Raw genomic sequence first — 16985 nt, 5'->3', positions numbered from 1 at the left:
CCTCCCGAGCAGCTGGGACTACAGGTGCCCGCCACCACGCCTGGCTAATTTCTTTTTGTATTGTTAGTACAGACGGGGTTTCACCGTGTTAGCCAGGATGGTCTCGATCTCCTGACCTCGTGATCCGCCCGCCTCGGCCTCCCAAAGTGCTGGGATTACAGGCGTGAGCCACCGCACCCAGCCCAAAACCTTTCTAATGTGGAAATACTCTTTTTAATTTTCAAAGTTTAACTGTCACTTATATCTTGTCAACTGAGGATGGCCCTTTACAATGGCTTCAGGAAACTCTCTGGTATCAAGTTGGAAACAATAGGGAGGCGTAGGCAGGAGGATCATTTGAGCCCAAGAGTTTAAGATCATCCTGGGCAAGATGGCAAGACCCCATCTCTATTTAAAAAAAAAAAATTAGCCAGGCACGGTGACACACACCTATAGTCTCAGCTACTTGGGAGGATGCCTTGAGCCCAGGAGTCTGAGGTTGCTTGGCTATGATAGTACCTGCCACTGCACTCTAGCCTGGGTGACAAAGCAAGACCTCATCTCGACAGGGGACAGGAGGGAATGGGAGGGGAGGGGAGGAAGAAAGAGGGAGGGAGGGAAGGAAGGAGGAAGGAAGGAAGGAGGGAGGGAGGAAGGAGGGAGGGAGGAAGGAGGAAGGGAGGGAGGGAGAGAGGAAGGAGGAAGGGTGGGAGGGAGGAGGGAGGGAGGGAGAGAAGGAGGAAAGGCCAAGATTGCACCACTGCACTTCAGCCTCGGCAACAGAATGAGACTTCATCAAAAAGAAAGAAAAAAGAATAAAGGAAAAAGGAAAAGGGAAGGGAAGGGAAAGGAAAAAAGGAAAAAGGAAAGGAAAAAGGAAAGGAGAAAGATCTCTCTCATTCTTATGACAACTTTGAGGAAGGTGATACAGCAGAAACTTGCAACAGGTCTCCTTAGGAAAGCCAGAAAAACTAAAGAACAACAATGTAATTTACAAAAATCTAAAGAGTTAAGAAAACAAGCAGCTTCTCAAGACAGTACCCACAAGGAAACGACATTGAATTATTATTTTTTTTTTTTTGGAGACGGAGTCTCACTCTGTCGCCCAGGCTAGAGTGTAGTGGCGCGACCTTGGCTCACTGCAACCTCCACCACCCATGTTCAAGCGATTCTCCTGCCTCAGCCTCCTGAGTAGCTGGGATTACAGGCACCTGCCACCACGCCCGGCTAATCTTTCGAATTTTTAGTAGAGATGGGGTTTCACCATGTTGGCCAGGCTGGTCTCTAACTCCTGATCTCAAGTGATCCACCTGCCTCGGCCTCCCAAAGTGCTGGGATTACAGGCACGAGCCACTGCACCCGGCCACGACATTGAATTCTTAAAAATCTATTACAACTGCTTCTATCTGGCCCTAACTACATCTAATCATTAACTTTAAGTGACACATTTTTTGAGTTGCTTATAAGCTGTGCATTAAAACCATAAATTGAGATAGATTTAGCAAGGCTACATATTTATTTTTCTTCTACTGAAAGTGTCATAGAAAAACAGATTTTTTCTTTATGTTAGTGTAAAAAGTCACACTATCAATGCATGATACTAAAAACCATACATATCAGAACTATAATGATAATGATAAAAATAGTTTTCTTCATAATTATCTGGCTGAAGAGATTTTTTTAAATACACCATCAATGTACAAAAAAGAAAGACATTAAGAAAGTTTAAATTTAAGTTGCATATGTAACTAACAGCTAACACATTTTAAGTTTAAAATTAAGTAGCCATTGATCCCATAAATAAAAATGTGCTTCCTCATTAGACTGAAAATGGCTGCAAAGTAGTTACAGTTTACTGATTAGAAATCTATTCTCGAATAGTAACTAAAATTGACTTTATTTATTTATTTATTTTGAGACAGGGTCTTGCTCTGTTGCCCAGGCTGGAATGCAGTGGCACAATCATGCCTCACTGCATCCTAGACCACCAGGGCTCAAGTGATCCTTTCACTTCAACCTCCCTGGTAGCTGTGATTACAGGCGCATGCCACCACACCCGCTTAATTTTTTGTATTTTTGTTAGGATGGGGTCTCACCATGGCTGGTCTCAAACTCTTGGGCTCAAGCAATGTGTCCACCTTGGCCTCTCAAAGTGCTGAGATTACAGTCGTGAGTCACCACACCCAGCCACCATTTTTTAGGCATTTGCACAAGAAACTAGATAGAATCTCAGATATGAAAATAATGATTGCATATTCACTATACATGATGAAATATGCCAAAACATTTATATCATTATTTATCATATTAACAAACACTTAGAATGCTATTTATTCATAGAACCTTGCAATTTGAGTGAATAAAAATTACCACTAAGGCAGTATCATTTACCTGGAATCACACTGCTAGGAATTGGTATACTAGACTAATATAAAACTTAAAGTATTTTGCCGTAAAATCATGAAAAGATATATCATTCACATTAACAAGAGGTTAAATTTCAGTATAGCAATCATTTTGAAGTTATTCAATTACTATAAAATTACAAAATATTCATGGAAAAGAACCTAATTCCTTCAAGTCAGTTAAATGTTTTATCATATGCTTAAAATTAAAATACATGATAACTGGATATAACAATGTTTCCTCTTATTCTTTTTCTTATCACGTTTTTTATTCTTTTTTTAATTAGAGACAGGGTTTCACCATGTTGCCCAGGCTGGTCTTGCACTCCTGTGCAAAAGTGATCCACCTACCTCGGCCTCCTAAAGTGCTGGGATTATAGGCATGAGCCACCACACCCAGACTCTAATCAACTATTATTATTTTAAATAGCAGCATAATGTTCTATCCTATGTGCATATCATAATTTGCTGGACTGCTTTTTTTCCAGTTTTTTTCACTGTTCATATAAAGTTGTAATAAGCAGTTTCATACAGTTGTTACACATTCTTTTTAATATCTTATTTTTACTGTAAGTTTTCATACATTCTCAATTTTCTTAGCCGGGCGTGGTGGCAGGCGCCTGTAATCCCAGCTACTTGGGAGGCTGAGGCAAGAGAATTGCTTGAACCCAGGAGGCGGAAGTTGCAGTGAGCCAAGATCCCGCCATTGCACTACAGCCTGGGTGACAGACTCCGCCTCAAAAAAACAATAAATAAATAAATAAATAAGGTTTCAAACATAAACAAAAGGCAGGCCAGGCGTGGTGGCTCACGCCTGTAATCCCAGCACTTCAGGAGGATGAGGCAGGTGGATCACCTGAGGTCAGGAGTTCGAGACCGGCCTGGCTAACATGGTGAAACCCCATTTCTACTGCAAATACAAAAAATTAGCCAGGCGTCATGGCATGTGCCTGTAATCCCAGCTAATCAAGAAGCTGAGGCAGAGGAATCACTTTCACCTGAGATTCAGAGGTTGCAGTGAGCCAAGGTCACGCCACTGTACTCCAGCTTGGGCAACGAAAGCGAAACTGTCTTAAAAAATAAAATAAAAAACCATATACATGTATACACACACACACACAGGGCAATAGAAATGAGGATGCTAGATAGGGAATCTAGGCAAAGGATTTAGAAATAAGGTAATTCTGAGGTACTTGTAAGGGAAAAAAATATGGAGATGAATAGGAGGTTCAAATATGGGTTGAAAGCTAAGAACTGAGTAGGGGACACTGTAAACAATTATCTGAAGGAATACATAAACTATAAATAAAAAAAATACACGGGAGCTTAGTAGGAGCAGGCTCATTAAAGTGGCATAGACAGAACTATACTGCCAAAGGCTATGAAGTGAACAGAAATCCAAGTAGAGGCCAGAGAACACATTTAAGAAGTTTAGAAGAAACAGAAAAAGAAATAGAGGACCCTAGACTTGAAGAGGCACAATTAAAAGATGGTTGCTTAAGATCTCAGATACTTGGGCATGTTAAAAAGCTGAAGGAAAAAGAGTCAATGTTGTACACAATAAATATATATAATTTTACCTGTCAAAAAAAAAAAGCAGGAAAAAAAACAGAACTTTAAGTTTTTGGACAAGCTCCAGATGTTGAAAAACACAATTCTGGATGAAGCCCACATGGAAAATAGTGAGTAATCTTGGGGGAATGAAGAGATGTTTCTTTCCTTGAGAGAGGAGTGAAATCCCAAAGTGTGTACTGTTGGAATTAAGTCCAGAGGTAAAGGGTTGGAAATCTGGGAGAAGGTCATACCTACTGACCTTTATCAAGGAAAGCGACTCATCTGTTAGAAGTAAAAAAAGAGGCAGGAGTAAAGGAGGGTTTTGAGAAGCTAAGTTTGTCGATGACACGTTCACAACTGCTTGGTCAGGTACCTGCCAAGCTATGCAATAAAGATGCTACACGTTGATTAAGGTATGTAAGTTGAGTATCATATGTCTGTATTTGACTCCTTTTATCATAGTAATATATTTGTTTTCCAACATCTATTATACACTTTAGGGAACATAAAAACAGATAGAGCATGGTCCCTAAACTTAAGGAACAGTTCAGATACGATTTCATATTTTTAAATGAAAGTATAACATTCCCAAAAATGTTATATATTAACTTCTAATAGGTTAGGAAGTTGAGGTATTTCATTTTCTTCCAATAGAATTAATGCAAAATCATTTCAAGCTAGATAGACCCTCAGATGTGAGATACTTTAAGGAGATTTCAGATTTTGAGATACTTTAAGGAGAAATTACAGAGTGGCCACTAGAAATAGTTTCAGAAATGCCACACTAGGCTTAGAGAAGGCAACTCATAAGGCAAACACTCCCGAAAATTTTCTGTTCAAGGCTACTGGCAATTAATCATGTTATCATACCAAACACCTTTTCATACAAGATTCTGTTTTTAATTTTTTTTTTTTTTTTTTTTTTTTGGTGACGGAGTCTTACTCTGTTGTCCAAGGTGCAATGCAGTGGTGCAATTCTAGCTCACTGCAGCCTCTAACTCCTAGGTTCAAATGATCTTTCCGTCTCAGTCTCCTGAGTGGCTAGGACTACAGGTATGCACCACCTCACTCAGGTAATTGTATTTTTTATAGAGATGGAGTCTCACTATATACCCAGGCTGGTCTTGAACTTCTGGCTTCAAGCAATCCTCCCACTTCAGCCTCCTAAAGTGCTAGGATTACAGGCTTGAGCCACTACACCCGGCCCAGAATTCAATTTTAAATACACATGTATAAAATATCAAAATGTTGCCAAATTGTCAAATTTAATTAAGAATACTGTTTTTTGTTTGCTTATTTGTTTTTGAGATGGAGATTCACTCGTCGCCCAAGCTGGAGTGCAGCGGCACCATCTTGGCTCACTGTAACATCTGCCTCCTGGGTTCAAGCAATTCTCCTGCCTCAGGCTCCGGAGTAGCTGAGATTACAGGTGCCCACCACCACACCCGGCTGATTTTTGTATTTTTAGTAGAGATGGGGTTTCACCATGTTGGTCCGGCTGGTCTTGAACTCCTGAGCTCAGGTGGTCTGCCGGCCTCAGTCTCTCAAAGTACTGGGATTAAAGGTTTGAGCCACCAAGCTTGGCCAAGAATACTGTATTATATACAATTATACTAGGAGCCGAACAATAAAATACTTGCCATTTTCACATCTCTGCTTTTAAGGACTCCAAGTTAAACACACTTTTAACTTACATAAATGAAATACAAAAACAATATTCCGGCCGGGTGCGGTGGCTCATGCCTGTAATCCCAGCACTTTGGGAGGCCGAGGCGGGCAGATCACGAGGTCAGGAGATGGAGACCAGCCTGGCTAACACAGTGAAATCCCATCTCTACTAAAAATACAAAAAGATTTTAGCTGGGCGTGGTGGCGGGAGCCTGTAGTCCCAGCTACTCAGGAGGCCGAGGCGGGAGAAGGGCGTGAACCTGGGAGGCAGAGCTTGCAGTGAGCCGAGATCACGCCACTGCACTCCAGCCTGGGGGACAAAGCGAGACTCCGTCTCAAAAAAAAATAAATAAAATAAAAATAATAATAATAATATTCCTTTTGTGTAGTGGTTTCAAGTAAGTTACAGCTAGCAGGTTCAACATTCTTAAAAATACCTTGTAATGTGCGCCGGGCACAGTGGCTCACGCCTGTAATCCCAGAACTTTGGGAGGCAAAGGCGGGCAGATCACCTGAGGTCAGGAGTTCGAAACCAGCCTGACCAACACGGTGAAACCCCGTCTCTACTAAAAATACAAAAATTAGCCGGGCGTGGTGGCAGTTGCCTGTAATCTCAAGGCTGAGGCAGGAGAATCATTTGAACCCAGGAGGCAGAGGTTGCAGTGAGCCCAGATCGCGCCACTGCACTCTAGCCCGGGGGACAGAGCAAGACCCCGTCTCAAAAAAAAAAAAAACTGGAAATGTTTTCGCCTTTTGTTTACTTTCCACAGGTTGGCATAGGAATGAGGTTTAAAGGGCTCTACATTCTAAATTTAGGAGAAAGGAAATATAGCTAGAAAGGGCAAGCCTAATAGAATTCCCTCAGGCAATGTGAAAACTGTACAGGTCCAGAAGAAAAAACCACGAGAAAACAAGAGAACTGTATTACTAGCCACATCTGAGAAATATGACCTTCCTTTATTTAAATTAACATACAGTTTATCTCTATAAGATACTTCAACTATAAAACTGATTAGCCTTAATGAAAACACTTGTCACAAGATAAAACTGGTAATATTTTTTTCCATCAGGACTTGGCAAAGTTTAAAAAAAAAATGAATAAAGTTAAAAATTAGGGTTTTTTGGTTTTTTGTTTGTTTGTTTTTGAGATAAGGTCTCACTCTGTCTCCAAGGCTACAGTGCAGTGGCGCAATCATGGTTTACTTACTGCAGCATCGACCTCCCTGGGCTCAGGCAATCCTCCCACCTCAGCCTCTCCAATAGCTAGGACCACAAGCATGCACCACCATGCCTGAATAATTTTTGTATTTTCTTTGTTTTTCGGTAGGAAAAGGTTTCTGCATGTTGCACAAGCTGGTCTCAGACTCCTGGCCTCAAGGGATCCACCCACTTCAGCCTCCCAGAGTGCTGGGATTACAGAAGTGTTCATATTTTTCAATGACTTATTTTGATTTTACCCACTGCAAGAACAGCAGTGAATAACACACAACTTTAACATGAATGCTACTATTTTAATATCATTTATTTAAATATTTCATATTTAATAAAGTAAACAGCCTAGAAGTTTGAATGTGCTATTGTTAATCATTTTTCTTAAGCAGTGTTTTTCTAACTTAGGTGCACATATACAAATATAAAAGAAAATTTACAGTATTCAGCTAATTTCACTTATCATATACTTGCTCAAAGCTGGGACCACGTGTTAGTCTCTTCGTTCACTGCACAGTACCTTACACTTAGTGGGAGTTCAAATATATACTAGATAAAATAGGTTTGTTTTCTTTTTTTTTTTTTTTTTTTTTTTTTGAGATGGAGTCTCACTCTGTCGCCCAGGCTGGAGCGCAGTGGCTCGATCTCGGCTCACTGCAAACTCCACCTCCCAGGTTCACGCCATTCTCCTGCCTCAGCCTCCCGAGTAGCTGGGACTACAGGTGCCCGCCACCACACCCAGCTCATTTTTTTTGTTTTTAGTAGAGACTGGGTTTCACCATGTTAGCCAGGATGGTCTCGACCTCCTGACCTCGTGACCCACCCGCCTCAGCCTCCCCAAGTGCTGGGATTACAGGCGTGAGCCACCGTGCCCGGCCCATTTTGCTTTTTTTTTTTTTTTTGAGACAAGGTCTCGCTCCATCACTCAAGCTGGATTGCAGTGGTACGACCTTAGCTCACTGCAGCCTCGACCTCCTGGGCTCAAGTAATCTCGCACCTCAGCCTCCCCAGTAGCTGGGGCTACAGGTGCACACCACCATGCCCAGCTAGTTTTTGTATTTTTTGTAGAGATGGGGTTTCACCATGTTGCCCCGTCTGGTCTTGAACTCCTGTGCTCAAGCGATCCACACGCCACAGCCTCCCAAAGTGCTGGGATTACAGGCGTGAGCCACCGTGCCTGGCCAATAAGATAAATAGTTTTCATACAAATATTTTATCATTATCTGTCATAATAAAATTTCTATCTTTTTTGTGGCCACAGTCTGTGATCAGCTACAAAAAATATTTAAAGCACATTAAACAATGATTACAAATCCACTATTTTTGAACCCAATATTATTCTTACCTAACTTTAAAATACAAAACTACAACCAATATACTGCAGAGACATCTTACTGTCTCCATTGAAAATGTCTTATTAGAAGTTGGCCCAAAACATTCTTATTTGGCTTTGAGAATATAGCACAGCATCATAGCTATAGGTTATATAGCAGCATAACCTGTAATTTTCATTGTGATTTTATGTCACTATACCCTATTTAAACTCAATAGAAATTGTAATAAATTACATACCTAGAGCCTTCAGAAGTATTAATTTAAGTCATTCTTTGGAAGAAATGTCTAGAAAGTCAGGTTCAGTTTTCAATGTTATCACTCTAATCTGTCTCATTAACTATTTAAAACTGTAGCATTATATATCTAAAGTCGTATAGTTTACCAAACCTACCAGACTCTCTGTATTATTAAAGAGATAACATGTAATTGAAATATGCTTTTAAAAAAGTTGAAACAGATTTTAAAATTGGCACTTTTAGGCCTTTACATGCCAATTTATAGGGTAGGAAATATTTAATAAGCAAAGTTATTTCCTGCAAATGTTTTCAAGTTCACTATTTTATTTTTAAAAACTCTAAACTATTTTGTATGCTTATAAATAATACACAACCAAGTAGGGGGAAGTTAAAGAATTTGAAATAAACATTTTTTGTTTTTAGCAAATCAAATACTTTCTAAAATTTCCACAGTAAAATAACTGTCTAGCCAAATACAGCTAAGTTTTTATTTTCTAGCATCCTTAAGACAATTTTCTTGGTAATCCATATTAAATCAAATATAATTTATAAAAGCTACAAAATGTTTAGGGTGAGGAGCTCGCCTCATACTCTATTGATTTCAATGCCTATCAAATCTAAACTGTTTTTTTTCCAACTAGATTAGAAATGGAAAAGTTTCTGATCTTGGAACTTGCCTGATCTTGGAGGCTAAGCAGGGTCAGACCTCATCAGTACTTGGATGGGAAAAGGTGTTCCAGCATAAACAATTACTCAAAATAAAAAGAAATTCTATCTGACCAGCCTTGGCAATCCTTTATGTTCAACATGATCAAGAATTATATGAAAGAATAAGTCTTTCACAACTTAGAAGTACAGCTCAAATGAGCAAATACTACATTTTCCTTTATTATGCTTCTCTAAATATCCACTTTTCTTTAAGTGTGACCTTTTTGTTTAAAAAAAAAAAAAAAGACAAGGTTAGCAGCGAAGAAAATGCAAGGTGAAAGTGTACCTAGAAATCTAGTCTTTAAGAGATATTTATCTCAGAAGAAGGTGAAAAGGACTGTGTGACAGACATAGATATGAGAAGTGAGTTTTAATTCATACATTATGTATCTTAGTTTTATTTTTTAAGATCTCCAGAAACTAAAAGGATATATCCTATAACTCAAACTCATTTTAACAGCAATATTATGTTCTATAGTCTTCACACTTGCAGCTTCAGATTAGTCCTGGAACATAAGACTTTTTTTTTGTTTTAATTGTAGAAAAAGCTTATCTTCCCCAAACTCCACCTTAAGGAAAAGTCTCTCAGACTGAAGAAACAAAAGACAGAAAGAGGAAGGGGTTGGGGGAGGGATTTTAAAAACTGAGGTCAAGGATGATAAACAGATGCTATTATTTCACAAGACTGATCACTTAGCAGGTCACTGACTTAATCTTTCCCTCAAGCTATTACAATTTTTCACTAAGTGAACTCTGGGCTCCAGCAACTTGGACATTTAAAATCATAGCAGCCAGGCGCGGTGGCTTACTGTAATCCCAGCACTTTGGGAGGCCAAGGTGGGCAGATCACTTGAGGCCAGGAGTTTGAGACCACCCTGGACAACATGGCAACATCCCGTCTCTACCAAAAATACAAAAATTAGCCAGGTGTGGTGGCAGGCACCTGTAATCCCAGCTACTCAGGAGGCTGAGACATGAGAATCACTTGAACCCCAGAGGTGGAGGTTGTAGTGAGCCAAGATCGCACCACTGCACTCCAGCCTGGGTGACAGAGCGAGGCCCTGTCTCAAAAATTAATTAATTAAAGCAGATTTCAGTCTCCCAAATCCAATTAAACCAAGCTCTTCTCCCTTCTACTGTCCAGTCTCCCCTGCCTCACCACCCACTCTCCCACTCAGTCTCCTACAGAATGGGAAAGGTCTCATTATTTTAGAAAATCAGAGAAATTGGGCCGGGCACGGTGGCTCATGCCTGTGATCCCAGCACTTTGGGAGGCCAAGGCAGAAGGATCGCTTGGGCCCAGGAGTTCAAGACCAGCCAGAGCAACAAAGCACAACCCCGTCTCTACAAAAAATGAAAAAATTCAAGGTGTCAGCAAGACCATGTTAGAAAGAAAGAAAAAGAAATGAAAAAATTAGCAGACATGGTGGCGATACCTCCTGTAGTCTCAGCTATTTGGAGACTGAGGCAGAAGGATCTCCTGAGCTCAGGAGGTTGAGGCTGCAGTGAGCTATGATCATACCACTATACTCCAGCCCGGGCCATGGAGCAAAACCCTGTCTGTAAATGAAAAAATAAATACAAAAATAGAAAAAATAAATATAAAAAGAGAAAAGATCAAATATAAAAATTAGAGAAATTAGTTTAAAGTAACAAAATACATTTAAGGTCAAAAATATGGTCCTCAGTTTGCTCCATTTCAAGGACTTTCTGTTGAAAAGAGCCTTCTCAAGTACTAACTTGGCATTAACTGCCAAATATAAAAGACAAAATAAATCTGCTTAATAACTTAACTGTCTCCAAACCACAAATGCTGTCCTAAAAATACAATACATATTGACAATACTCATCCAGTTGTTTTAATTTCCACACAGTAAGAACAGAGGCTCTAGGTCTCTGGCATAACAGTGGTGTCTCAGAATCCAGACAATATGCTGCCTTTGTTTAGTAACATATGTTCCAAGTATCAACTGAGAACAGCCTGGTCTGCCAAAAAGCTCAAGGTTTCATTTGACAAACTTATAAATGTGTAACATACATCCTCCAAATATCTATTCTATCTTTGCCCTACAAGTGACTAAGACAAGGTCCCAAAGAACATCTATGTCAAAGCTACAGAAGCAGCACACTAATATTAAGTTGTTCTTCCTCCAAACCACTCTTAACTACATACCAAGCCAACCAAAAGAAGTGACATTCTTCCTTAAGTAGGCCACATAAGTACTGACTATCCTAAAAGCCTCCACCGACTCAGTACTTCTCCAAATATATATTCTTAATATAAGTTGCTTAAGTATTAGGCAAGATATATATTTTTAAGCAGCTGGATCCAGAACCAGTTAGGACATTTAAAATAATTCCTTTACACATGAACAGACACTCTTCAAAAGACATACGTGTGGCCAAGAAGCACATGAAAAAAAGGTTATCACTGATCATTACAGAAATGCAAATCAAAACCATGAGATACCATCTCACACCAGTCAGAGTGGCTATTATTAAAAGTCAAAAAATAACAGATGCTGATGAGGTTGCAGAGAAAAGGGGAGGCTGATACACTGTTGGTGGGAATGTAAATTAGTTCAGCCACTGTGGAAAGCAGTGTGGTGACTCCTCAAAGAGCTAAAAACAGAACTACCATTGGACCCAGCAATCCCATTACTGGGTATATATCCAAAGAAATATACATTGTTTTATCATAAAGACACATGCATGTATATGTTCACTGTAACACTATTCACAAGGGCAAAGACATGGAATCAACCTAAATGTTCATCAATGGGAAGACTCGATTTTTTAAAAATATGCTACATATGCACCATGGAATACTATGCAGCCATAAAAAAAAATGATGTCATGTCCTTTGCAGGAACATGGATGGGGCTGGAGGCCATTATCCTTAATAAATAATGCAGGAACAGAAAACCAAATACCACACATTCTCACTTATAAGTGGAAGTTAAATGATGAGAACACATGGACACAAAGAGGGGAACAACAGACACTGGGACCTACCAGATGGTGGAGGATGAGAGGAGGGAGAAGAGCAGAAAAAATAACTATTGGGCACCAGGCTTAGTCCCTGAGTGACAAAATAATCCGTACATCAAACACACATGACACAAGTTTACCTATATAACAAACCTGCACATGCTCCCCTGAACCTAAAAGTTTAAAAAGAAAAAAAAATACATATATATTTATATATAATATATATTTTATATAATATATTACATATATTTATATAATCTATATTTTATATAATATATTACATATATTTATATAATCTATACTTTATATAATATATTACATATATTTATATAATCTATATTTTATATAATATATTACATATATTTATATAATCTATATTTTATATAATATATTATATATACTTATATAATATATTTTATATAATATATTATATATACTTATATAATATATTTTATATAATATATTATATATACTTATATAATATATTTTATATAATATATTATATATACTTATATAATATATTATATATACTTATATAATATATTTTATATATATTTCATATAATATATTATATATTTTATATAATATATATTATATATATATTTTATATAATATATATTATATATATATTTTATATAATATATATTATATATATATTTTATATATAATATATATTTTGTGTGTGTGTGTATATATATATATATATATAATCCCTTTAGACTTACACCGGTATCACAAAAGATTCTCCATGACAAAGCTTTCAGCAAGTTAAAAAAGAGAAATACTACATCCCAGTGAAAAGTGTGTGGGGGGGGGCGGGGAATACCTTTTAAAAAATAAACACACTGATAGAGTCATCCATTTTAACAAAGTTTTAGTAGTTTGTCTTCAGAAGTAATTTCCAAGTTAAACATACCACATTGGGAGTCTCAACTTTGGACATCAGAAAACCAGGACAGCTACAACACGAATATTTATTTTGGCAACGATAAATCAAGTTATTCTGTGTCCTCTAAGAGTTAAGAGTCAGGAATAACAACTTCTGGAAGGATTTTTAAATATGGAGAATTTCCTTAGAATATCTTTGAATCTAAATATTACCATGACATCTTTTCATCTCCAAACTTAAATGTGAGGTTCCAATGGGAACTACATTTTTATGCCTTTGAATTAACCACCAATAGTGCAATTCTAATTTACCTTATCATCATACTTGGTAAACTGTTGCTATGAAAATAACATTTAATAAGTTAACTCTCTTACCTGGTAAAATAAAGTTAACTTCAAAAGTTACCAGGATAAGTCGTACTAGCATTCAAATAAAAAATAACATGCAAACAAGCATTCCATGAAATGGATGTGAATCAGGTCTGAAAAATAATATTGCGGCATTCTGAAATTTACATTTTCCCTTTCCTCCTTTCCATATGCTTTCAGGTTCATGCATCAAATATTAAAAACAAAAGTTCAATCAAAAAATTAATTTGATAGTTGCTGCTTTTTTAAGTTGCAGAGGGTGCAAGGAGGCTCTCCATATCTTGCATTAAACATAAAAACCTATGTGCCCACGCCATACTTGCAACAGCAACCTATGTCTGTAATTTACACCCTATTTTATGGTATCCAAAAAGTTAAGAGTATGATCTACAGCTTCTTTTCAAACATGTTTACAAGAAGAAGTATCTCATATAAACCATCCATTTTAATGTGACTCTAAAATCCCATGCCCAAAAGCCAATGACCAGTTTATAAGCAAGGTAATGACTAGTTCAATGGAAAACATATTTTGACAATAAACTAAGTAAGGCTGACTTATCATGTTATGATCTGCTTGCCTAATATGTATGTTTAGCTACTGTAGTCAGCAATGCCCAAATATAAAGTTGAAACATTTAATGGCCAGTTCTGTTCTAGATTTCAAACTCATCTTACTTTTTTACAACAGTTTTAATCTAAGGTTCTCCACAAATACTTTTTTCTTAGAAAAGAGATCCCCTTGGGGCGGGGGGCGGGAGGCGGAGGGGGGAATTAAGGAACAAATTTTTCCATAAGTACAAAAAAAAAAAAAAACGACATGCCCAAACATCACAAATATTTCAACACATCTCTGCCTTAACATAAATTTTAAATAAGTAAATTTCAAAAAAGAAAAATAAATCTCAAACAGGTTAAGCATTATAGTTCAGAAATAAAAGTCCTCTACACTTTATGAATGCAGCCATAAATACACCAAGAAATATTTCATTGACTTAAAACTAAATAACTGTATCTGGCTGGTAAAATTGCAATTACTGATAAGTGGCACGAAAGCATAAGATAATAAAACTATGAAAACTTTTTTTACAAAAGGTCAGTCGTATTTTGTTTACTTAAAATACTAAGTTTAATCATGACCTATCTAAACCTTATCATTGCTCATTGTATAAAATTAGCACTGCACTTGCAAACATAAGCAGAATCTAGACTTATCAAACATATGGTGAGACTTCACCAGCTTCTGAAAAATTAAATAATATAGGATTAAAATGTCTTAGTTGGGTAAGCAGTAACCACCGTTACGGCTCAAGACTTTTCATCAAAAATTTGATCAGAAAGGAAACCTCTTTAAAAATTTTAAAGAGCCCAGCAACTAAAACTTTGAAATTAACTGAGATGGTTTGAATATAAGTACTCCCACTTCAGAAGCTACAGCTAAAAGCAAATACCTAAAATAGCAAAAAGGGAAAAAGTGTCAGCAGATCTCCAAACTACTAGAAAGTACGCAAAAGCACACGCACAGACTGGTTTGCCAGCTAACTTTTCCGGCCCTGTACCAGACAGACATCAAAACAAAGTTTACAATAGAGCCAACCATGCGCTTTCCCTCTAAACTGGACGATAAACTGAATTTTTTGCTGTTGCTAATAGAAGCCCCTTATTATAATTAGAAGCAGCCAACTGACAGGTGGAAAAACAAATTCCCTAACAGGGCAGTAAGAGGTTGTGAAAACACGGTTCAAGGCCTGAACGTGTTACGACTACTCTGTAACAAGTCCAAGGTAATTTACGCACACTCTTCAGCGCAATTCCTCAAGCAGAGATGAGACTGGGGAACAACAGGATTCCCCGAGAGCCACATACCATTTTACAACAGCCGTCTCCCTCCCGACAGAGAAACAGACATTTTCATCCAAAGTCTTTCCGCCAGTTCTCCCAGTGCGGCGAAGGGAAGCGGGCGGCAGCCACCGTAACGAGAGAAGCCGGCAACAGCCCCGCCGCGCGGCCGCCACGCCTTCCTCCCGCCGCCGCTGGGGACGCGGAGCCGCGGATCACATTTCTCCTCCCCAACAATCACACACACGCACGCACGTCCCCAGAGTTGACACCCTGCAAACCCGCCGCTCCGCGACGCTGGGGACGGGGCCACAAAGCCTGGGACGCGGCCATCGGCTGGGGTGCTCAAGCTGCGTGCCTGCGCGTTTGTGTTTGTTCCCCTTAATGAAAGGAAAGGGATCTCCGTAGTTACGGCCTAGGACTGCGGAGGGGGAAGAGAGGCTCCCCGTAGGACTAAACAAAACTTCGGTTGCTGGGAAGAGCCGTTGCGCAACCTTGGCGGGGGGGGGGGCCGGGGCGCGGCTTCCCGGAGGCTAGGGCCCCCGCGTCCGGCGGCCCAGGGCCTGGCGTGGCGCCGGCTTCGAGGAAGCGGCTCATACCGGGCCACACTGCAGGGGCTAGGGCGGAAACTGGGAGCACGAGAGCGCTGGGGATGCGGATGGGGCACGGGACGTGCAATGAGTGCGGGCTGCGCCAGAGGGGTCGGGCCAGGTCCGGGTCAGGCTTGGCGTCCGCTGGCCGCGGAGCCCGCAGACGGAGCCGATCCCCCCACCCCGGGGTGGCGGCGCCCCTCGCTCGACTCCCTTACCTTCCTAGAGGCCCGCGCTCTCTCCTCTTCGGGCGGCCGCAGCCCTGAGCATGTCCGGGGTGGGGCGCAGGGCCGTGCCGGGGACCGGGAGCCAGGCGCTTCAGCAGGCGGCACCACCCAGCCCGGGCTCAGCCCCTCTCCGCGGCCGCTGCCATCTTGTCCTGGCGGCTGAGAGGAAACGGCGGAACACCCTCCCCCGACCGCTGCTGCTGCTCTGGCTGCTAAGCGCCGGGCCCGTCTCCCTCATCTTCCTTCCCGGGGATTTGGGGTGGGGACGGCTTGGCTAGGGCGAGGGATAGTGGGAGGCCGGTCGGCCTCCGGCTACTGGGGCCTACGGGCGACGCAGGGTGCGGGGCCCACGGCGATTGGGGCCCATTCCTGACGCCCCGGCCGGGAGCGGAGAAGGAAGACTGGCGGGAGTGGTGGCGACGGCGGGGCCTGCGGCTTGATCTCCTCAGGTCGCCGCGATGCCGGCAGTCGTCACTGAGGCAGCTGCCACCAGCCGCCCCAGCCTCGGGCCCCTCCTCCGCGCCCGTCGGCCTCGGCCGCCGCCTCCGCAGCGCCACCGCCCGCCCGGCAGCGCTGCGCGCCCAGCCCGGGCGGCTCCGCTCCGCTCCGGCCGCGGCGCCTCCGTGAAGCCCCTCCCCGGGGTCCGCCCGCCAGTCCGCAGCCGCGCCCTTGTTGTCCGGAGCCCGCCTGGCAGCCCGTGCGGCCCCGACCCGGAGTCCCGCAAGCCAAGCCTCCCGCGAAAGAAGCATCCGTCAGCCCGGCTCTGCTGTTCTGAACCTCACTCCATGCCCCCTCCGCCAGAAATACACATTTTTAAAAAAGATCCCAATACCCGAAGAAAGGATGAAGATGCGGAAGCAGGATTTTACAGGCCTTTCGAGATCCCGGAACCGTAATTAAGGATCTGTTTCTCGGCATTTGGTCGTTAAAGGTCCCAAAATAAGTAAAGGGGAAATGCTCAAATGAACGACCTCAATCTAAAATAGGTTC

The 16985-nt window shown here is 40.9% G+C and overlaps 1 protein-coding gene across 4 annotated transcripts in view; it reads right to left on the bottom strand.

Annotated features, from left to right (window-relative positions):
- HIPK3 (homeodomain interacting protein kinase 3) overlaps window positions 1–16544 on the bottom strand; it is a 100169-nt gene extending 83625 nt beyond the window's left edge. For 2 of the 4 annotated variants that reach the window (XM_031016162.3, XM_031016164.3), the window contains exon 1: window positions 15206–15673. The gene's annotated coding sequence lies outside the window, so the exon portion shown is untranslated. Of the gene's footprint in view, window positions 1–15205; window positions 15674–15986 lie in introns of those variants that run through there. The other 2 variants (XM_031016163.3, XM_031016161.3) reach the window with 2 other exon arrangements.
- Between the last annotated feature and the right edge of the window lie 441 nt (window positions 16545–16985).

The sequence above is a fragment of the Gorilla gorilla genome, chromosome 9 (genome assembly GCF_029281585.2).
Source record: "Gorilla gorilla gorilla isolate KB3781 chromosome 9, NHGRI_mGorGor1-v2.1_pri, whole genome shotgun sequence".
Taxonomy (NCBI): domain Eukaryota; kingdom Metazoa; phylum Chordata; class Mammalia; order Primates; family Hominidae; genus Gorilla; species Gorilla gorilla.
Note: the sequence above shows the minus strand (reverse complement) of the source record. Positions and strands in the feature narration are given on the sequence as shown.